A 24,071-nucleotide genomic window follows, 5' to 3' on the forward strand; every position below is an offset into this window, starting at 1 on the left:
CTTCTACAGCTACTGAGAATGTGGGAAATCCACGTAGTTGTTCTGAGTCTCACTCTCTTCATCTTTAAAAGTAAAAGGCTAGTATTTTGGTTCCTTTCAACTAATTCAAAGACCAAAGTTGACAAATGGAGTAAAGTGATGATGCTAGGCCAATAAATACTGCCACCATGAGACAACTCCGGGTGAGGTTTTAGAGCTTAAAAAAGGAATAAAATGGTTTCCTATGAGCCTAAGCTTACTCGTTGTCATGTGTGAAATAGAGCTACAGAAAGGTAAGAATCCAGTTAAATACCTTATAACCTTGCTAATCTCCAACTAGCTCCTATCAAATGGCATATTAAAAATATATTTGGAAGGGAATGTCATGATCCAAATAAAGAGAAGCCTGTTAATACGGACCAGGAAGGTCTTCACTGTCAAGCATGAGTTTCCTATGAAGACTCTGGGCCCAGATGTGGATGTTTTCCAAAATGAATGATCCATTCATACTGTAATAGAGCAACTACCTGGGGCATAATTTCTGTGTGAGCCTTCAGAGTTAAGAGTGCTTTCTGTAACAGCTCTCATAATTGGTAGATTAGAATAACTAAGGAATGCACATTGAAACTAGTCTCCTTTATTAAAGATCTAGTTAAGGTTTTTGATCAATGTTTCTAACATTTCACAATGAGGTTCCTAAAAAATAGAACAGTAGTTTTTTTTTTTTAAATTGAAAGAACTGAAATAGCAAACCTAAAAGCATAATGTCTGTTGGAATATCTAGAATATTACTGCTATATTACTTTTAGTAATTATGAATGTTCATTTTAGAGCATGGGTTCATCTATATTTAAGATTAGCTTGAATTATGATACAACTATGGTTAACAAGTATAATTTAGCCTCGCTGTTATATAAAAATAACTACCACTGTATGCAGAGTAAATAAATGGTGTGTGTGTGTGTGATTTTGAGCTGCCAAGTGTTATCTCGGATAGGCGAGACTCCCCAGATTTTCAGAAACGCTGTGGGTGTCATGATTTTGTTCCCTTCACTGATGCCATGGTTTGTGACTGTTCCCATCTAAGCCAATGAAAGACACTGTGATTACTGCTACTGAAGCATATGTCTTGGGTCTTCTTTGGTATTTACAAAGCAGGCACTTAGGAAAGTCTGTTAAAAGCACAGATTATCTCTTATTAATATTATTAATATGCATTTGTCAGTGTCACAGGCAGTTACGGGCCTTACTGTCCATTATTGTATATGGGTGGGTGTTGGGAAATGTCTATACTTTCCAACATGTCTTCCATCAGACAATCCCTGACTGTGGGCATTCCAACTTTGGGGTTTCATTTGGATATGGTTACAGAAGCCCTGGGAAAGAGTACTAAGACTCTATTGCTCAGTGAATACTTGAATAATGGGGAAGTGGGTGGGGACAAAGGTTCCAGGCTGATAAGCGGTACTTTGAAGTTATCTTTTGCAGACGTGCATTGCTTCAGAACCCCAGAAGCCCAGAAGGAGGAGGAGAAACAAAGGAGGTAAGAGGAGAATGAAAAGAAAAGGGCCCACCACGTAGCTTTGCTTAGGGATGGCTCTGCTCATCCACCATATACCATTCCCATGCTGGTAGCAGGTCACTACAGAGTTGTGTATGTGTGTGTTCAAGAATACAGGGTATCTGGCTAAGTCACACTAGGACATCAATAGATTCACTAACCATCATGGCAAAAGTTGTCATTTCAGGGTATTTATCAATGTATTTTGAATTATAGTGTCATAAAATATATTCCAAATATATGAACTATGTTTTTTGGCCTGGATGTGGAGGAAGATTTTTAATATGTGCCTAGATTTTGATTTTTAATTACACAGGTGACTGCTTAAACATTCCCTTTAATATAAAAAATTAAAATGTTTATTTAAGTTGAAATTGATAAGTATTTTTATAATTTTATAAACAGACTGAAAGATTTCTTTCTGAATATATCTTTTAAAGCAAAGCACGTGCAGTTTGGTCAGTACAGAGTTATCTGTCTTCAACTTATGTGTCTAATATGCAACGAAAGTAGGTGACGGAGCCGCTATGAAGTTGGAGATAAAATCCCTTTAGACGTTACTCTAACAAGACTTGTGTGCTATTAGTATTCTCTCAGGGATCAATTTTAAAAGTTGTAACATAATAAAAAATGGTTGGACTATATTTCCCCACAGCTTTCATTTTATTATGTTGCATGAAATATGCCTTTATTGGCTATAGCATTACTGGAAGTAAAATATACGGGGTACTGAAAAATTCTGTCACTTTGTATTAGCTGTAAATTATCGACTAGGATAAACCCTAATTTCATTTGTCACATTCTGTTGCATTGCTGCTCTTCCTTGCTCCCATTCTGTCATTCTGGCAGGCCCGCGCTGCCCCAGGTATCACGGCATCGCCATCTGCACCCGACATCTGTCTCTCTATTGATCACACGGGTTTAGCACTTGATCAAACAGAGCACAACAGAATACATCTCTTTTTGCAATACTGCCAATGCCAACTGCTGCATGAAATCTACTACAAAAGCCTCCTTTACCTAGCTGAAAAACCGCATTTGTGTGGCTCTTCTTTGCTATAAACCTCAGCATTTCCCGCCCCCCCCTTACATGGAGCAAGAGTTACGTGAAAATAAATCTAGTTTTCATATATTTGAGAATTAATCAGGTTAAATGTGGCCAATGCCGCTGCTGACAATGAGAGTCACCAGGAGAGTTATGGAAGATGCTGTATGCTTCTTAGGCCTACCTATATGAAAACCATGGTTCCTACTCTATTAGTCGGTTTGGGGGCGTCTGTCAGGATGCATGAAACCTTAGACTGGCCAACAGACTTTTTCACTTTTCATCCAGCTGCTTTGGTGCTGTGTAACAGGACCTTTAAAGCCACCCAAGCCACGAGACAAGTGTTTCACGTTGGCACATAGCGTTCAAGTGTTTCTGAACCTTCTAGTTTTCACCTAGTATAGGCAGCCCCTGTGAAGTCTATGAAGCAATTGCAGATTTTTGGTTAGCTACAGGAAAAAGCAGCATAATTTCTAAAGGGCCACAGGGCTGTTACCCATGTGACTCTCACTCACCTTAAGGTAGGGACACATGCACAGCCACGAAAACCAATGCCAAGATGTTGCAATAAAGCCAGCACAATGGAAAGATAAGGCTACAGGGACATATTCAAGGAGAGTAAAAGCCAGAACAGCAGCATTTTTAGTTCCCAGAAACACAACAGTAGGATTAAAGTACACAGTTATTTTTGTTCTCATATTTTCACACTTTCCGCAGTGAGACAAATTGTTTCCAGGGAGAATATCTTATACTCGCCATGTAAACAAATAAATAAAAATGCCCTTAAAATTTTAAGATAGATAGCCGTATCGTGTTTAAAACCTATTCAATATCTTACTAGCCAGACAGTGCATACCTTACTTATAGCCTTACAAATTACTTTGGGGGAAGGGGGTGAAGAAAAAGCCTTCAATATTAAAAATGATCAAGTTTTAAAATATTTTTTATTTTAACTGATTCATGGCAGTTATAAAATTAGCAGTATTAGGTACATCATAAGACAAGTGGATTCTAGCAATGTATTATTCATAAGATGTTTTGTAGCCAAATAACATTAGAGTATACAGTTGTACCAGCAACTTAATATTTTAGAGCTGATTGAAAGTGTTCTTCCTATAAAGATCAAGCCTCTTCTACCCAACACACTTCAGTCATTAAAATAACACTTTTAATGCCTTGTCTCTAAATGATGCCTGACATTAATGCAAAGCTATATTTAAAGCACTCAGATGACCAGTTCTTTTGTAATGTATTCTATATGATCAGACATTGGGTCAGAGTTGGGCAGTGTGTATGAAGTAATATCAAGTGGAAGCTAATTAAACTATATTCGCTATAGAACTTTACAGAAAAAAGAGACCAATCATCATCAGAAGGTATTCTGAAAATGGCATTTCTCAAAGGCCTGCAGCATGCTTTAATCTCCTTGCAGAAGCGTAAATTTTGACATAAAGGTTTTATTGTAAGCTCAAAACTTCAGTCAGAAAATAATTTTTTACTATGTCAATAAAGTCATTATGAAGTCTCTCAAATGCTTTTCTTGTATGATTTTTACTTCCTAAACAAATCAAGTTTCATTTTCAAGACAATAATGTTATGCTTCAGTATTTTGCCACATTTTCATTTAACTAAATATCTTCCTGAAAACAGAGTTAGCCTTCCATGTCTCTGCTGAGATTGCTGTTACAATTACTACACCACACACACACACACACACACACACACACACACACACACACACACACATTAAATTTCCCCTAACCATCACAAAATGCAGGAAAAGCAGACACACTGAAGGTCTGTATCTATGGCAGACTTGTTCGCCAACTGCAAAAATCCTCCTAACGATAGTTACTTAAATCTTCTATAGCCAGGGCCAATTCTGCAACAGTCATGTTTGGGCTTACAAATCATGCCTTAGTTGTGTTCTCTGTTATCACTCAGACACATCTGTGACAAAAAGGAAAAAAAAATCACATGCTTTACCTCCATCGGTAGAAAAAATTGGTCATTACCTCTTTTACAATTCAGATTTCTTACATTCTTTTTGAAAAACTTAGATTCAATTGAGAACAGCAGGTCATAGAACAAGAAACTCAGGTACAATATTCATCTCTAGAGATCAGGGGCCCTAGACAAAGACTTTGGTACTGATGTCTTTTATTCAGAGAATTTTCATTGATGTGACTTAATCTCAAACTTTTCATCCCTGCATGTTATGACAGAGCTTCCAAGCCTGAACGTACTACTTCCTGCTGTCTAGAATAAAGCACACGTTTATGAAGGAATAATTCTACGTCTGACACTACATATTTTCAAGAGTGTGGACCTAAGAAATTCTTTATAAAGCCAGTGGAATACAGATTTATAGTTGAATATTTGATTTTAAATTAAATAATTCAACTTATCTTTTAATTTAAGCCCTCTCATCGAAAGAAATGAAGTAATCACATCTCTCATTGTTCATAATTGTAATATCCCCTGATTCCCATTCTAGTTTTTGGACTCAAAGGAAATTTTCTTGACTGTAAACTAACAATCCCCTATCTACCCCAGTGGAAAAAAAGTGAATTTCATTTGTACCTTATTCCTACAGTACTGATGGGAAATTCAACTTGACCATGATGACTATATTTATTATTGTAATTAGTAACAGAGAAAAATATCAGGTGGTGAACATTTGCCTGTAATATTTAGCAAGCACAAATTAAAAATCTAAACATAAGTATTGTTAAAATATGTAATAACATACTAGAAATGCTAACACTGTTATAAGACCCATTCTGAGTATAAACATGTGCTGAAACAGTACAATATCCAATGTCCATTTAAAGAATAGCACATTTAACTATTAGCAACTATTTGATATAAATAGGAATTAAAGTATTTTATTTTTGTTTCCACATTTAATGATATTTTTGTCCCCACTTTGTGGTAGAAAATATGCATTGTTACATTATTATATCATGTAGCAATGAACATATGGTTAACAAACAAGAAGACCGATTTGTTTTTTACCAAAGTGTTTTCAAACTTTAAGGCAGATTAATCAGATTGTCCAACATCATACTTTGGTTAAATGTACTTTAAAGTTACTGATTATTTAATGCATTTAGCCTCAATCATCGGCATTTTAGAAATTCAGGTGTCTTTTTCTTTCACATAAATTTGGTTTTCTCCCGTGGCAGTTCTTGCAAACGTAATTCAGACTTCCAGTAGTAATCCCAATTCCAAAAGGAATTAAGAGAGATTTATAGTAAAAATGAAGACTATTTCCAAGAACGGTTTCTATTATAACATTTCTGGTTGAGAGATGAGGCTTGTGTGAACTGTCTCAGGGTTCAGAGGAGCTGTCCACGGCTGGGCTCTGTGTATAAAGTTTCTGCTGTGGTTTCTACAGTTCCCCAACCTCCAAGTGTTAAAAGTCAGACGTCAGTGCCACAAAACCCATCATTAGAATTTAAACCACTGATCTCTGGAACCTAGGATTTAAATTCCCAGCATATCATTATGTAACACAACAAGTCACTTGGAAATTGCAGCTAATTCCAGGCATCCTACGGCCCTTCGTTTGGTTTGCTAATGAGGAGAGCCGAGCGAGGAGCCCGCCCCCTTTGGGTGACCCTCGCCTCTTAGGTTGGTCCTGCTCAGGTGTGTTGGACATAGTTCCAACACCCTCAGAAACCAGATGCCTACAGAAAGCCCGATGTGCTTGTTTTATGCACTCAGAAACGGATTGAACTCTGCTCCCTGGTCCCCCTCAACCTCCCAATTATATTGTGAGAAAATTCTGCTCCCGTGGTTTGAAAAACCTGTACAAACTGCTAGGCGTCCTAGTGAAATTCTAAAACTACAATTTGTAGTTTTAGATTTCCCTATGTCTTTAGGGGAAAAAAAAGATTTTCTACTTTCAAATGTCTATAAAGAAAGGCAGAAAAATATTTGGACAGTTATATAGAGAGTTTATGACTGCAACCATACGAGTTGAGAGGTAAGGGCTGGAAGCACATATGATGTTGCATGTTCTTGAAATCACTCCTAAAGTTCTTTTACAAACAAGGTGGTTAATTATTAAAACACAGCAAGTGTTGTTTGCTTATTCTATATAGTTATGTTAAATCATAAACTGAACACTGCAAAATGTGCTACATTGACAAGGAAGGAGAAAACATGTACACAGGCTTTAAAATATGCGTGTAGTCACCACAAACAACTGCTTCCTGTTTATGACAAAGGAGTAAATAATCCATTGATCTGGCAGCAGGGCACCTGCTTTGCAACCAGCTCCATATCAGTAGTCCCTGAACCCTCATTATTTTTCTTCAATTAAAGTTCATAGTCTGGGAAAGTCTGTGCTGAGCAGATGTACAACTGTTCTTGACGACAGAACACAGAAGAATCACAAATTTAGAAAACTACTGCCATTTCATAAACCCCAGAATCACACCATTTGTTGTGGGTAAGAAACATTACAAACAATATGTCTCTTTTATAGGCTGCTAAGCTGGCACGTTACAGAAAAGAATATTAAAGTTCAAAAATTGTCACATGAGCAGTACATTATGAATATAGTAATGCATTTTTTTATGATTCAAATAATGGTTACTGAAATGAAAAAAAAAAATCTTCGGCGGGTTATAGTGTAGAAATTGTGACTGAGAATTAGACAGAATTGGAAATAGGAGAAAACCCAAGCACAAAGTAATGATCTGCAGAGAACTACAAAATGTAATAACGAATGAATTGTAGAAATATGAATTCAACTAATGCTAGTTTTATTTTCATCTTTTGCATAATTCTGAAATCTATGAGCACTGATCATTAAGGCAAACCATTTAAATAAAAAATGCAGCAAGAATCCAGTTTCAAATATAACTAAGAGACACTCAGGTGAAGAACTTTTTTTTTTTTAAACAATCTACTTAAGGTCAAATAGCACAGTATCATCCATTTAAAAAGCTATATAAATACAGCTTCCACCGCTCATAAACCTCCTTTTGTGCTTAAGAAAATGAGGAAGAGAAGTAAGCAGTCAGGGAGATGTTCATTTCCATTTTATTTTTAAAATGTTATCTCCATAAGACATTGAAATACATATTTCGCAGTAAAGACGATGAAGTTCCTATACGACATTTTCTAGTCCTCCTTTCCCTCGGCATAATTCTGACTCCACAGTATGTGCTTTACAGACTGTAGCAGATTGTGAGTCCTGAGGTCGGAGTATATGCTTGAAGCATCAATGGCTACACCTGTCATTTTAGTTTTCCCAGGAAGAATGTGTCATTGTTTAATGCTGTAACATGCATTCGTTACAATCCGACTTCCAATTTTGCCACTGCCATGGAGGTGACGTTAACTACCCATTAACAGAAATACTTCAATAATATTTCAACTTCTAGTCTCTGTTATAATTATTTTTCTTTAATTATTTGAGACATACAATTTTTCCTATCCATGCAGACTCCTGCAATCCATTTTGGTTTTCCTGGGAAACAATACCACAGTTTGAAAAAGTGGAAATAAATCAGGTTTTACTTTGGAGCATTAATACAAATGTTTAATTCTGTATAATATGATTATTGGTAGGAAAATAGGTCCCTTCTTCACTTTTCCCTACTATTTACGCCTGATTAACATAGAGTATACCTTGCAGAAATTACCAAATCTGTTTGGAGAAATCTACCTTGTATTCACTTAAAAGCCTGCATGCTGAACTTATGATAATTCAGTTATTACAGAGCATGATGGGAACACGGTCTCCCCCCAGACAAAGGGTGGAGTTAAAATATCCTGGGTGGTCGAAGCTCTCTTTAGTAGCTTTGTTCCAGTGTAAGCCTATTTTTATGACAATCTTTTCTGTATATTTCCCCCAAAATGGATTTCTTACATTTACATGTAAAATGTCAGAGTTGTTTTTAAGATGCTTTTCACCAATTTCCCTGGTGGCAAAATTGGTTGTGGTCTGCTAATGTCACTCTTCTGAATCAATCAAACTATGAACAGTTACTCTTCTGAATCAAGCAAACTACAACATCACTCTTGTTCATTTCAGCCTTAAGAGAACAGCTCAAAGTGTAATGACCAAAGATACGATGTCAAAATAGACACACATGGTTTATGGAGTAAAATCCCTAATCTCTCAAGCACCCCAATAATATCGTGACAGAAATAACTTCCTAACACATAATACACATAACGTAGAAATATGCATTGTTTCTATAATTCCCTGATTTTATTACACCCATCTAATTTCACTGTCCTCAAATAATATTGATGTAAAGATCACAATTTTACATACTATTTATAAGACTGTATTTTTCAAATAATTAATTTAAAAAGGTAATTTCATTTCAGATAAAATATACACACAATGAACTAAAACCACAGTCCTGGAGGCAGCAGGGTTTGTTGCAGAGACAAGTACAGACTGCTGTGGGGACAGATCTCTGCTTGCAAACCCTTCTGGAATCTATTCATTCTTTGATGGGAGGTAAGTTATTCACGTTCCTTGAGACTCAGTATCTGCATCTGTAGGATGCGGATAATTCATTCTACAGTGAGTTTTTTAAAGCTATCAGTAAAATAACATATAAAGTCTCATTACATAGTAGGTATTCAATAAATATTAGTCCCATTCTTTTCTCTGTGTTTTGCCCTTGACAAAGCATTAACAAGTACACATTTCTCGTTCTCGTTTTTGGCCATTGACACTCACTAATGTGGCCCAGGAGAAATCTTACAGACACTTCCCTCCATATTTTTCTCCCTAAACTGTTCATTAAGCTCAAATTCTCAATTCTTCTGAAACTGGCATCATTTTCAGCCTGATAAAGTACTAGAGATACTAGAATAGCATGTTCCTGGTTAGGTAAATTTCTCCCTTCCTCCCTCTGTCTTTCCCTCCTTTTTCCTTCCCCTAGCCTTTCTCTCCTCTACCGTCCTTTCTCTCCCCTCTCTCCTGTTCTCCCTACGTCCCTCTCTCCCCCTCCTTCTTTCTCATTCTCTTTCATCTTAAACGATAAGATTTGCTTGTGATGACCCAGCAGTCATTTGGCACAGTGTACTGTCCTGGAAGAAGTAGCAGTCCTAGAGAGGAGAAAACCACAACCACGGCCAGGGTATAACATAAGAGCTTCTGCAAGGCAGGCGGGGTTTAGAACTTCTCAAAAGAAAAGAATCTAAGATGGACTGGAGCCCGCGAGGAAAGTAATGCAAATTTCATAAAAACATTTTTCTCCTTTTGCTTTTAAATATCTGTTTGATAAAAGAGGATAATTTATTAGACTTAATGCTTAAAAACGTTTTCTCTGCTCTCATGGCATGCCAGGGAGATGTTTTGTTTGTTTGTTTATCTCCCAACGTTTTTTAAGTGCCTTAGAGACTAGTAATTTTAATTCCTACACATTACAAAGATAAATGCAGCCTACTTGGTCAGTTTTCTTTTTATATTTAAAATTTTTTTAGCAGACAAAAGCATTTTTAATGTATTCTTTCAAAACTCCCAAATACGTTCCTCCATTTCGCAATTCAGTTTTACTCTCCATAGCTTTATTTTGTTCCTTCTTAATATCACCAGTGAAACTAACTTATGAAGATGGGGCCAAAGGTTAACGTTTTGATAGAGAATACTACAGATGCCCCAGCAATGTCTCCAACAGTCTGGAAAAAGCCACTCTGTACAGCTAACTTCCACATTTTAGTTCACATCCATACTGTGACTCTCATTTTTCCAAAGGATTTAATGGCAAGAAAATATAGGTTCACTCCATTAAACACTGTTTCCCTAGATGGTGAAATTTTTGATATCTTTGAAAATTGAGTTAATTTTTTGATTTATTCCTAAAGGCAAAATTGGCAGCTATGTCAATACATCGTATTATATCAATTTGAGTGCAAAGTGACCATGTGACAATTAACGCAGAGAAAGTAGTGCTGTTAGTTTAGTACTTCAAACCATCAAGAATGTCAAGATGACATTAAAGAAGCAAAACTCTAAATCTTAAAAAAATTTTTTTTTGACTGCGCTGCGCAGTTTGCAGGATCTTAGTTCCCCCACCAAGGATCGAAACTGGGTCCGGGTAGTGAAAGCACTGAGTCCTAACCACTGGACCACCAGGGAATTCCCAAAAAACTAAATCATTTTTTCAGAGAGTTTTAATTGAAAAATCCTATTTATTAATGTGAGCCAAACCACCCATTGCCAAACAACAAAAAAAGTAACCAATTATTTACCTTTCAAAAGACAGATTACACACAGCATTTTATTTTTGCTTAAAAAAAAGAAGTTTGTTACACTTCTTAGGGCTCTTAGTTTTAGATACACAGAATGCAAATATAGAAATGATTCAGTTATGCTTTGCTAGCACTTAACAGATCAAGATTGCACAATGAAGAACGTATTGAGGGCTTCCCTGGTGGCGCAGTGGTTGGGAGTCCGCCTGCCGATGCAGGGGACACGGGTTCATGCCCCAGTTTGGGAAGATCCCACATGCCGCGGAGCGGCTGGTCCCGTGAGCCATGGCCGCTGAGCCTGCGCGTCCGGAGCCTGTGCTCCGCAACGGGAGAGGCCACAACAGTGAGAGGCCCACGTACCACCAAGAAAAAAGGAATGTATTGACATTCTAAACCTTAGCCTAATATTTAATTAACAGATCCAATATGTATTCTCTTTTGGATTTAAAAAATATTGTATTTAGTCTATAGCCTTCCTCTAAAATGACCTAGATTTTAAAAAGCTGTTCATTGCCTATTTCTACAATAATTAGAAATAATTGTTAGAAAAAATGAAACTGATTAAGGATAAATAATATATATGAATTGTCCTAATAACTAAAGCCTTCTGTCCCTTCTGAGATTTTGTGGTCTCTACCTTAACAATTCAATAGATTCAGATTAAATAATAGGAGATAATTTTGGGAGGGTCTATATAAGATTAATGAGAGCAATGTTCAAGCACAAAGATAGTGGGCTACCACATTATGGCCAACAATGGAAAAAACACCACTTTCCTTCAGAAATATAAATGTGTACGTATCAAACTCTACATACGTCGAAGTAACCTAAGCAAGTTGACTGGCACTCAAACTTGCCAACTGCTGAAGGAGCTCAACTTCAAAATATTAAGCCTACCATATATGTGTGAAAACATGAATTGGTTCCACTCTGAAAATTCCATTTGCTACTATGTAGTACTAATGCTTCTTGTGAGAGGTTTAAGGATTTTTTTCAGAATCACCTCCTTTTCACCACTGTTAGCACACTAGTATATTTAACAGAGACATTTACATGCTTTGCATTTTAAGTGCCTCGGAAATCCGAGCACAGAGCCTGCACATTTCTGCTGCACCATCAGATGTAATGAGTTATGGTACTATCGGCATGTTGATAAGCTATAGCCCAAAGAAGAACAAGAAGGAAGTATAAAAAATATGGCCAGAGGACGGGATAAAATTATCAGCTAGTGTGTTTTCCTGTTTGGTTTTAATCTACATTTAATTAAATTCTTATCTTCTGTGTACTTATGGTCGCATTTGAATGGCGAGACTGCATTCATTATGAATGGTAAAACTTAACTCAGAGAACATTACATGTGGCTTCTTTAAAAAGGAGAAGAAGAAAAATGCTGCCTTTATTCTTTACACTCAGGTCTTACAAAAAGGGAACAAACTGTCTCTTTGGTCAAGTGCAGTAGCACTTAACCTTTGGGTTAACTGATTTGGAAAGTTGGACTTAAATCAATTTTTAATGCTATTTTTTATTTTTACAATTTGGAAATGTTATCAAATTCTGAGCCTGAACAGAGCTGGCAGGGGAAGCAGTGAAGTGCATTAAGGAAATGCCTTCTTCATTCTTAAAAATAGAGATGATAACAGGAAGTTTTTATTAGTGCTGCAAAATGTGTGCATTAGTCTGCATCCTTAATTATTAAAACCATTACATTTCCTTGTCTTTATATGCTGAAATAAGAAAAAAATGCCTTAATTGCTATTTAAAGTTTGTTTTTTCTGTGTCACAGACCCTTTGAGTTCATTCAAGCATCCATACATTTCAGAGAAAAGTAACAAAATGTTTTGAACATAGCATTCGTTTACACACCTACTAGTTTCATAACATTTTTAGTTCTATTCCAGGAATGTCAGGGCACGTTGAGAATATCCTTAAGGCAATGTTTGGCACCTGCAATAACAAGCATGATTTCCTGCGTCAACTTAAAGACTGTGTCATCTTTAATAAAGGGAAATAGAGGCAACCGTTTCTGATTTAGGTTTTGATGTTTACTGCTGAAGAAGCGAGGTTTGAGATCAGATTTGCTATCCCAACTGATCAAAATTCACCAAAAAACAAGAACAAAAAACCCTCCGTAGTTACTATATACACTATGCACGCACACACACACACACACACACACATATACATATATATGTATACATATGTTGAGAGAATACAGATTATTGTGTCATATATTTTTATGGCCTTTCTTTTTTTGTTATGGTGGTACGCGGGCCTCTCACTGTTGTGGCCTCTCCTGTTGCGGAGCACAGGCTCCAGACGCGCAGGCACAGTGGCCATGGCTCACGGGCCTAGCCGCTCCGCGGCATGTGGGATCTTCCCGGACCGGGGCACGAACCCGTGTCCCCTGCATCGGCAGGTGGACTCTTAACCACTGCACCACCAGGGAAGCCCTATGGCCTTTCTTAAAAGCAATAATGTATGACTAGTACCTGTATGCCAGTAAAACAAGCACATTTCAAATGAGCATTTGTTATTACTTTGTTATTTTATGCAATGGGGAATACTAACCAGGAAAGGTTTAACATTCCAACTGAATGCTCAAATGTAAACAGTTAGAATTAAATAATGGTAGTTACCAATGACATATTTTCCCCAATTATCCCTAGCATAAATACATTGGGAATGACTCCACTTTGTTTTGAAAGGAGCTGTAAATGTCCCGACAATTGGGTCAAAAAGTTTTTATCTGCCACACTGGGGACTCCATAACTTTGATATGTAATGGGATGAAAAGACCTTCTATTAAGCCACTAACCAGCCATTTACCCAGAGACTCCAAAGGGGAGAAAAGATATTTTCAGTATACATCCCTTACACTTAAAAGGTTTCTTTTTACAATAAGCATTTTTATTTGGTTGGGCATTTATGCAATTCAGCAGATGAAAATGTCATTCTCTTGTACTTAAGTGAACATTAAAATCACACTGGGATGAATTAAAAAACTGGTGATAACAAAGTTAAGCCTTTTGTCAAAAATTATTCTTAATGCTCAGAAGCTAAGCAAGCTAAAATATTCCTAACAGACAAATCCTGGGTCATAAAACATATCCTACACTGGAAGTACAGCTCTCTGAAGTCGTAGCTTGATAACTATGGTTTACTACAAAATATAATACATGTAAGGTAAAACATTGGTAACGTGTTTTGCTTAATTACATATTTTTTTTCAAAAATACCTTTACATGTGTTCTTCTATTAAGTTCAGTTACAGTATCTGTTTTCGTTGTTGTTTTTTATTTCAGTAAACACCGCTATTGGATGGTGTCTGTCCATGCACATATACTAACAAGACGTTCTGTGTGATGCCTTTATCTGAAGAATCTGAAATGTTTAAGATAATTTAATTCAATGCACATTTATTGAGCAATAGTATATTGACCGAATTTACAACTGTCTAGCCAGTGGCCACTCCATGAGGTACCAGGTAGACAATACAGTCTCTGTAGAGCAGTACAATGTAGTAGGCCAATACCGTAATACAGGTCGTTAAGGGTTATACAGTGTAAAGGACACGTTAAAAACTAAGGGAGCTGAGGTGGAGAAGATGTGATGTTCAACTCAGTTATGAAAAGAAGAGCTTGAGCTTGCAAGTGGACAGTCTGTGGATGCCTAAGGAGTAACCTACAACTCTTATTGTTCCCTCAATATCATTGAGAGAATTGGGGTTGACCAAGCCAAGAATTACCAGAGAAGAGGAATAAAAGATTACTACATGAAGTTGTGAGATAACCAGGATGCAATTGTTTGTGTATAATGATATGACCCTGGCTGCCTACAAGTCATTTCTCGGTCCCTATTCCAGCTGCACTGGTCTTCTTCAAAAATGTCAAATGTACCATTCACTGACTGCCACAGGTCATTTGCACATTCTGTTCCCTCCTGCTAGAAAACTTCACCCTATTCCTATCTGACTAATTCATGCTTCAAATTCTGCTCATGCAAGTATCACTTCTTCAAGAAACTTTTCTTTGTGCCGCCCCCACCGAAATACACAGAAACTCACACACAGTTTTGGTGTGTTTAGTTACATGACATCAAAGTGTTCTTTTCTATGATGGACTCAGTTTGTGATTATACATTTGTTAGTATCTGTCTTTCTGACTACACAGTAACCTCCATGAGAATAGGGACTTAGCTATTTTGGATCTGCATTACATCCTCAATGCCTAGTTGAAGTGCAACACCAACGTGTTGAATGGATATAAGACTATAGGTATGAGACCACCTGGCCATTCAAAGCTAGCATACTTTATGCGCCATGCCTAAACTGTTTAAAAGTAGTAGGGAGCTATAAAAAGAACCTGATAAAGAGCTGGGAGAGGGAGGACATCAGTGTTCCTGCATGTGCTCCCATTCTAGCTCTGTAGGCAAGACAGAAAGGAAAGTGAGGTAGGTATCGGAACATCATTTTCATAGTTTGTCTATTAGCATTTCTACAACAAAATTTATGAGGCTTTGAGGTTTGGGGTTCACTTGATTTGATTTAAAAATGATCTTCTGGGCTTCCCTGGTGGCGCAGTGGTTCAGAGTCCGCCTGCCGATGCAGGGGACGCGGGTTCGTGCCCCAATCTGGGAAGATCCCACATGCCGCGGAGCGGCTGGGCCCGTGAGCCATGGCCGTTGAGCCTGCGTGTCCGGAGCCTGTGCCCCACAATGGGAGAGGCCACAACAGTGAGAGGCCTGCATTCCGCAAAAAAAAAAAAAAAGATCTTCTATGTTGAAGGATGAAAATGTCCATCTGCCCTTCCAGTAATAATTCAGATATTTATTATTGTTATTTTTCATAGCTGCCTTTCAGGAAAAAAATGCACTTTGAACTAAACAGGGAAGGATTTTTTAAAAAACTATGACCATATGAAGCTTGGGCTGATGGAAGAAAATGTGTTCTTGTGGACTGTGTGCATTAAATACACATTCTTGAAAGACAGCAGTATAATATGTTCATTCTCATTTTATGGTAGATGCAAAAGCAGCTTAAAGGAAGAGCATTTGTTGTGAGCCTCTGCTCCAGTACAGGAGTTACTATGTAAAGCACTGGAATTGAAGACTCATAGGCACACAGGGCCTGTTTCATTAAGGAGTAGTTCACTGTCTGGGCAAAGAGAGTAAGAGGACCCTAGAGATCTGACTGCTTCAGATAAGACTGCCCCTCCCCGCTCCTATATCACCCTTAAGGGAGCGGAGAGACCAGGACCCTGCATGCTCCTGGCCAGCCCCACACTAGTCTCACTGACACTCATAGCCTCATCGTCATTCTCCAAGTCCTGATACGATCAGAACTAATCCTGTATGATGACGGATGTTAACTAGACTTACTGTGGTGATCATTTCACAATACACACAAATATCGAATCATGATGTTGTACACCTGAAACTAAAATAATTCTATATGTCAATTATATCTCAATAAAAAAAAGAATAGATAAAAATTGCTCATCATACTGTCACCTTTATGTCTGCTTTTATCAGTCATTCCTAGAAGCCCAGGCCTTCCATGACCCTCTCCCCACAATATAAGCGCCCATACAGCCTGACTGACATCTCCTCTCTCATACTTTGCCAGCTCTCAAAAACGCTTCCCCTGGTACTCAAGGGAAATTACTGGCAAAATCTGCAATAGTCTCAACCTCTTCTATGAACGTTCACTCTGCCTCCCTGCTCTTTCCCTCTCGAGTGGGAGCTGATTTCACTCCCATGAACCGTATATCACTTGAGCTGAAGGTAGAAGAGTTGTCCTTACTCCTCATGGCAGATTATTCTCCTTCCCTATTCTAAAAACCTGTATTGAATCTCATATTATCTTCCTATCACTGCTTGCCACAGTCATGTAGAGACTTCCAGGTCATTTGTCATCATTTCTTGAAAACTCAGCTCCTGGATCTTCTCATGTACTGCTCCTGATTTAATCCTTGGTGATTGCAAAGTCCACAATATCCAATCATATGAACCCTCAGTTCTTTGACTTCCTCTCATCCAATGAACTTGCTCTCTACCCACCTCCAACTACTCACTCTCTAGGTCTTTTCATCGCCAATCATTTTTACTCCCCTCCCCCCTGCCCCGCATAATTTCACATCCGAGATCCCATTCTCAAACCATAGCTTCCATCATTCTAATTTACTCTTTCTAGAACTTTCATTCCAACATTAACTTCACTAGACCCTAAAATCCAATACTGTCACCTTTTCCCCCTTGTCCTTCCTCTCCTCATGTCCACACTCCTCTGCTTACTCAGCTTAGACACTGTGTCCTTCATCGTAAGCCCTTCCTTGCAAATATCCTCTGCGCCCTCACTCCCTCTTGCTTCACTGACTTCGTCTGGCAAAATCCCAACCTTATTCAATCCAACTTCCTACCTACACTGCCTTTATACCCAGCAGTAGACTAGCTGAAGAAAAACACACAACAATCCTAATGGTCTCATTTTCAATTCACGATCAATAATATTATGTGGGTTGGTAGTGTTACCCAGCAATCACACTATCAATACATTTCCCTAGCCCATTCATTCTCCAACACACCTTCCTCATCCATTCTCTCTCAACTTTGCTTCCTTATTAACTAAGAAAATTGTAGCCATCAGAAGAGAACTTTGTTGCCTCCTTCATATGCACCTCCAACTATATGCACCATATACTCTACTCTCACGACAATTATTATGGATGTGCTGACAGTGCCCTTATTTAAGGCCACCCTCCACTTTGGTGTTAGGTGCTCCCCTTTTTCCTGCAAGCATCAATTTTTCAGTCTGAACTAGATCATTCCCATCAGAATGAACATACCACAATTTCTTGTAAACAATAACAACAACAAAATAAAAACCCTTCAGCTCTTATTTATCTGCTCCCATTTAAAGCAAAACACCCTGAAGTAGTTACCTTCACTTGCTATCTCCCAATTGGACTGTCCGTTAGGTGCGCACCTCCACATCTATAAGGAAACTGATCTTGTCACTATCACCAAAGACATTGCTCAATCCCGTTTCTTGGATCTTGTCCTACTTGAATTTCAGAAAAACTGAACACGGTTTCTCCTCGAAACCTTTTCTTCCCTTGGCTTCCACTCAGCACATTCTCCTGGTATTCTTCCCATCTCACTGGCTACTGCTCCTCAGTTTTCCTTTGCTGGGTCCTCTGGCTTCATTTGCTACATTCTCCTCCTCCTTCATTTTGTCCAGGCACTCTGGGTTGCCCTGCTGTTCACACATGACAATGTGTTTCCCTCTACCCTGGATATTCCTGCCTAAGACAGCTTCATGGTTAGCCCCTTCATCCCTTTTAGACTTTCCCAAATGCCCCCTTCTCAGTATGGTCTTCCCTCACTAGCTTTTTTTTTTTTTTTTTTTGTGCGGTACGCGGGCCTCTCACTGTTGTGGCCTCTCCCGCTGCAGAGCACAGACTCCGGACGCGCAGGCTCAGCGGCCATGGCTCACGGGTGTCCCCTGCATCGGCAGGCGGACTCTCAACCACTGCGCCACCAGGGAAGCCCCCTCACTACCTTATTTTAAATTTCAACCCCCCCTCTGTGTTTTATTTTTCTCTCTGACTTATTTTTATCTTTAACACTTTTAACCATTTAACAAAGTATACATTTTGTGCATTTATTTGTTTAATCATCTTCTTCCTCTGTTGGAATATAAGATCCTAAGGGAAGAAGCTCACTGCTGAATTTGGTGCCTAGGACAATACCTGTCACACACACAATACGCATGCAGTAACTATTTATTGAGTAAATAAAACAGACTACTATTTTAACTTTTTACTATATTTTTATGTTCTATATGGAAATTGCTTTCTATCTTCCATGACTCTGAAATAATTGTATTTATATATTAGTGTGCTGGACTTCCCTGGTATTTTAATGTTATAGAATTGCACACCCATAATTAAAGCTAATTTTATTATTTTTACAATGTTATTTGGCTTTAGGGTGTATTTCTATGCTATGAAAGTTATTTACCATTATCTTTTTATTGCTTTATTCTTCACATTGGGTTAGAATAAGCACTACTATGTTGGCATCAGACAACAGCTCTCATATTTATATTGACCAATTCTTTTTGTACCCCTCTTCTCCTTTCCTCTATGTTTTAAGCTTTGCAGAAGATAAGAGAGGATGATAAAAGTGTGTTTGTGAAATATTTTGTTTCTGATAGAACAGACCTATGTGAGGCAAATGGATTTAAGTGCTGCGTAATAGTTGACATTTCTGAACCCTGCTTTGACTGTCTGTGAAGCATGTAATGAAATTAAGAAGAGCATAAAGATAGGATTTGGGTGGATTTCCTTGTTTTCAGGATCAATTATTTCGACCTAGGTCCATTAGCCAGACTGCCCCAGTATTAAGGAGCATTTTTCACTAATTTTAAGCCAAATACAATAATTTCTGGGGTTAGGGGAGGATACAGGGGAAAGAAAAGGGGGTTATAAGGAAGCCAACTTGTAGAGAGAAACACAAAATACAACCCTCTCCGAAACAGACCTGAAAGCATGAAATCTATTATTTGTAGTGGCAGTGCTTTCCTTACAATTGTTGACTTTTTTTGCACCAACCTCTAACCCGCCATTTCTGAAACATTCCTAAGAAGACTTGAAAGAAGCTGTTAAAAGCGTATCTGCCCAGAAGCCTTGGAAAAACTATAGCTGCAAAGTGTCTTTACTGTTTATATAAGAGCAATCAAAGGTATCAACAAGCAAGACAGCCGAAGCTGTTCTCTCAGGAAAAAAAAGCAAAATTTATCCAAACTGAATATTTCTATGAAATGGGTTACAGGGAATTCTGCAGCCAAGTATGCATCCCCCGTATGCTTGTGTATTCCTCCCTATAAACATGAATATTCATAAATACAATCCCAGTAGATGGGAACAACCTAAGCAAATTACTGAACATTAGGAACAGCAGAAAAACCTTTAATGCGATTCAAGTATTCACACAGACCTGGACAATTGGCACCAAATGACTGGGCCAAAAGATGACAACTACATTGCCTGTACTTGTTATAATCTGTGACTGAGTTGTTTGATCTGTATTAGTTACCACGTTAAAGGTCAAAAGTTGTTACATGACCATCTTTAATGCTACCCTTGCTATAAAACCTAGAGTATTTCCCCTTAAACTGAGGGCACAGAACAGAGAATCGTTTGAAGCACGCATTGTTTCAGAAAAGTGTTCTCAGAGGTTATTTATTGAGGCAGCCATTCTACTCCTTAAGGATCTGACACTTAAATATTTTATTTCTTTAGTGGGATTTATTTTTTTTGATGTTCACTTCTTAATTTTGTCAGTGTTCCTGCTGCCAACAAACACTTCATTTTCTAATTCAATGTGAGCTGGGAAACCAACTAACCGGACTGTATAGGTTGTATCTAAATTAAGAGTTCATAAGTTCTCAGTGAAGATCTGACAGACTCTTATAATGATAAAGTATGAGACTAAAATATAAGACATTTGTGGTATCTAACTAAAGTTTTGTTTGTTTAAAGCAAAATCTATATTTGCATATATTGAAATGTATACCTATATTTAAACTTAGGTGCCTTTTGTTTGTTTTCTCAGTTTTCTAGGTTGTTGGCTGTGTTCTGGAACATAGCAAAAATATACAGAAGATATACGTCTACATTAAATATTATTGTAATATTTGCTCACAAGATAGGACCCTCTACAACAAAAGATTAGCATTTAAAAGTTATGTGGATGGGGGTGCTTTCTGACTCCCTGTGGAGGAGGTCCTGTGGTCCCCATCTGGTTTATCCTACACAAGCTGCTTCTATGCCAGGTCACCCAAGTTTGACCCTAACAAGATCAAAGTCATACACTTGAGGTGTTTCAGTGGGGAAACAGTGTCACAGGTACCCTGGCTCTCACAGCCATTTGCCTGGATGTCTCCAAAAGAGATTGGTGATGACATGGCTAAGACAACTGGTGACTTGAAAAGTCAGGATTACAGTGAAAATGACCATTCTGAACAGGCAGGCCCAGATTGAGGTGGTACCTTCTGCCTCTCTCTGAACATCAAAACCCTCAAGAACTACCCAGAAATGGAAAGAAGCAGAAAAACTATAAGCACAATGGAAATAGCACTTTTGATGAGATTGCCAATATTGCCTGACAGATACAGCACCAACCTTTGGCCAGAGAACTCTCTGGAATCATTAAAGAGATCCTGGAGGCTGCCTAGTTTGTGGGCTACAATGCTGATGGCTGCCACCCATATGACATCACCAATGACATTGGCAGTGGGACAGTAGAACACCCAGATAATTAAGAACTACAGAGGAAAACATTTTGATAAAGGATTATTTGACAATCAAAAAAGAAAAAAAAAATAGTTATACGGAAGTCACATCATTTCTTCATGAAATATAAAGATAATCTGATAGGGAATCTTCTCAGATTTACGCTCAGTATGGTCATGCATACAAATCACCTGTCTATCAAGTCTGAGATTGTGAACTGAAATTGTGAAGAAGGCCACAGACAAACTTCAACAGGTCCACGAGCACCTTAACATTATATGCAATTTCACATGTGTATATGCACACATTTTATCTGAATGAATTAAAAATTTTGTAAGAAAAAACTTTGAAATACTTAATGACCAAATGCAGACCATTAATAAATGGATGAAATAATAGTGGTTATATTAGTTTATTGTTCAATGTGAAGAGTGACTGATACTTTATCTGGTGTTAACTAAAATAGAGATATTGCTTATAGAACAAACGTCTGGAAGGACTTGCATTGTATCAGTAGAAGAAATAGTCCTTGTGTACAGAAGCAGAATTCAAATATTTAGGTAGTGAAGAAGTTACCTAATAAATTACAATATTCTTGTGTAATATGATGCTTCCGTGTAGAGCCAATCATTGGTAAACCCAATAAATAATCCAAGCATCAATAAATCCTCAAGTGTTTATTAATTTCTTACTCTGCTTCTAGGGGGTCTGTGCAGTGGTGATAATATGACTCATGGGTTTGTCTGAACAATTATCAATATGCTTGGCGCTTTATTCTGCAGTGTGGAAGAAATGAAAGAAATTAATAAATGTCAACTGCTTGTCCTGTGTACTAACTATTGAAAACAATCTTTATTTTTATCTGCTTACTTTTCAGAGGATGCCAAACCGGTTCCTTATGAATGTGATACCCATTGGGGCTAGTGTTAATACAGTAAATTAAACTATCTTGAAGCACACCGGAGGCTCAAGGTCAAAGCCAATTCATACTGAGATGAATATTAACTTGGCAAATGTCTCCAAATGTCTGAACTTCTGTAAACTAGAAGTTTACAGATGTACCTTTTATTTGAGTTCATGTTCCTTCTATGTTCTCTACACTTAGGGGTTCCAATTTTAGCCTATAAGTATACTGGCATCTGCAATGTGATTTTATTTCTACTTTAGTTCATTAGAATTGTAACCATCATGGCATATTAAAATTTCACTAGGTTAGAGAAAAAATATTAATGCTTTAACATAGGTAGATGTTTATACATTAATACGTAAAGTATCTCTTAATAAAAAAGTAAACTAAAGTGACATATCATCTTTAACTTGTTATCAATAACATTACTTTTGTCCGCAAGTTGGGATAATCACCTTTCTAGATGTTTACAAGATAAAGGAGGTATTAGCTTACTTTCCTTGAAGGTCCTCATGGGAAGGGTTAACATGGCTTGCTCCGTGTTACTGGTCTAGTTACTGGACAGACACATCCAAGGAAGTACAATGTGGAGTCATATATAAAACAGCAAAAATGTTTGCTTCCTTCCTGCCAACACAGCTTAAAACTCACATTTCCACCCATAATGAAGTTGGAATGGCTTAAAAATGACCCAAATTGTATGTTTAAGATGAAATGATCACTGAATTTTTGGTGGTATTTCCTTACATTTTATTTTTAGGATTTTAAACCACTTTATTGAGGTATGGTTGACATACAAAAAACTACATATTTAATGTACACAACTTGATGAATTTGAAGATAAAGAAACATCTTACATATTATTCTGAAACCTTGACCATGTCTATTTTTAAAACCCCTTTCTACAATATTGTCTGTTAATTAAAAATCTTAAAAAAAAAACCCAGTATCTTATATACACATGGAGTCTCCTAACCTGTCCTAAATAGAGGCTTTAAAATTGTTTTATATTGGGAAGGAAGCTACTCTTAAAATAAAATGGTAAAAACTGAGTTGTTTTTGTAAATAGAGCAAATCAGGTTAATTTTTTTAATTAAAAAATGAAAAAGACAAAGCAAAGAACTTCACCAACTTTAAACTTTGTAACAATGTATCCAATATTTTTTTCCTCTGTAGTGGATTAGTTGTCTACAAGCAACAGTTATCATTTCTTTCTTAAAGGGCGCATATTCATGTTTTTATCAAAAACTGCTAGCAAATCACAAATTCTCTATTCACTTTTTTCAGTCAGCAACAAATCCTGAAAGGATATTTTCCAAATATATAAATGTGTAAGCCTCATGCTAAGGGGACATGCTAAGTTATATTTATTGAATATGTAACAAAATATTCACAGAAATCCTAAAAGAGAACTATAAAAGAGGCCCCTTGCAGACCTCATCTGGAGTGAGGAGAGTAGAATGATTTCCAAAACTGAAATAGGAGGAGGGTTAACATGTGTTGCCGTCTGAGTAGTGTGGCTGAATGAAACTGTTAAGCCATGGTATTTTGCAAGTTCAAAGACACTGATGAAACTGTTAAGAAACAACCTCTTGTAACTTTAAAAATCTCTGATTTATCAAACATGGAGAATCACAGGATAGGAGCCAAATGAGCCATCCTGGATACATCTGCCCTCAAGTCAGTGCAGAGTGTAAAGTCTACGCAGTTAGGGATTGCAGTTTTAGTGAAGCCTGCAAAATGGAGGAATTGCCCATATCCTGTGTACTCACTGTCATCTGAATATTTCTCTGCAGACAGCATAGCTGTACGCTTTTTCTACAACTCAACTTGCTCTAAGAGAAACATAACACGTTTGGCATTTCTTTGAATATTTTGGAATTTCTTGGTAATGTAAACATTTAGAAAATGTTCATATATAGTATTCTTTGCTTATAAACAGACACATAAAACTACTCGTAAATATGGCTTCATTTTACAGTGACATAAAATGGCTCAGAGGCAAGGCTATTTCTGGAGTAGGTAGGGATCTGAGCTGTTGCTAGCAGGTTC

The 24,071-nt window shown here is 37.5% G+C and overlaps 1 protein-coding gene and 1 pseudogene across 1 annotated transcript in view; one reads left to right on the forward strand and one right to left on the reverse strand.

Annotated features, from left to right (window-relative positions):
- ZFPM2 (zinc finger protein, FOG family member 2) overlaps positions 1-24,071 on the reverse strand; it is a 467,161-nt gene that overhangs the window by 39,326 nt on the left and 403,764 nt on the right. The window lies entirely within an intron of this gene.
- Positions 1,281-21,764, forward strand: LOC137210666 (large ribosomal subunit protein uL11 pseudogene; annotated as a pseudogene).

The sequence above is a fragment of the Pseudorca crassidens genome, chromosome 17 (assembly GCF_039906515.1).
Source record: "Pseudorca crassidens isolate mPseCra1 chromosome 17, mPseCra1.hap1, whole genome shotgun sequence".
NCBI lineage: Eukaryota > Metazoa > Chordata > Mammalia > Artiodactyla > Delphinidae > Pseudorca > Pseudorca crassidens.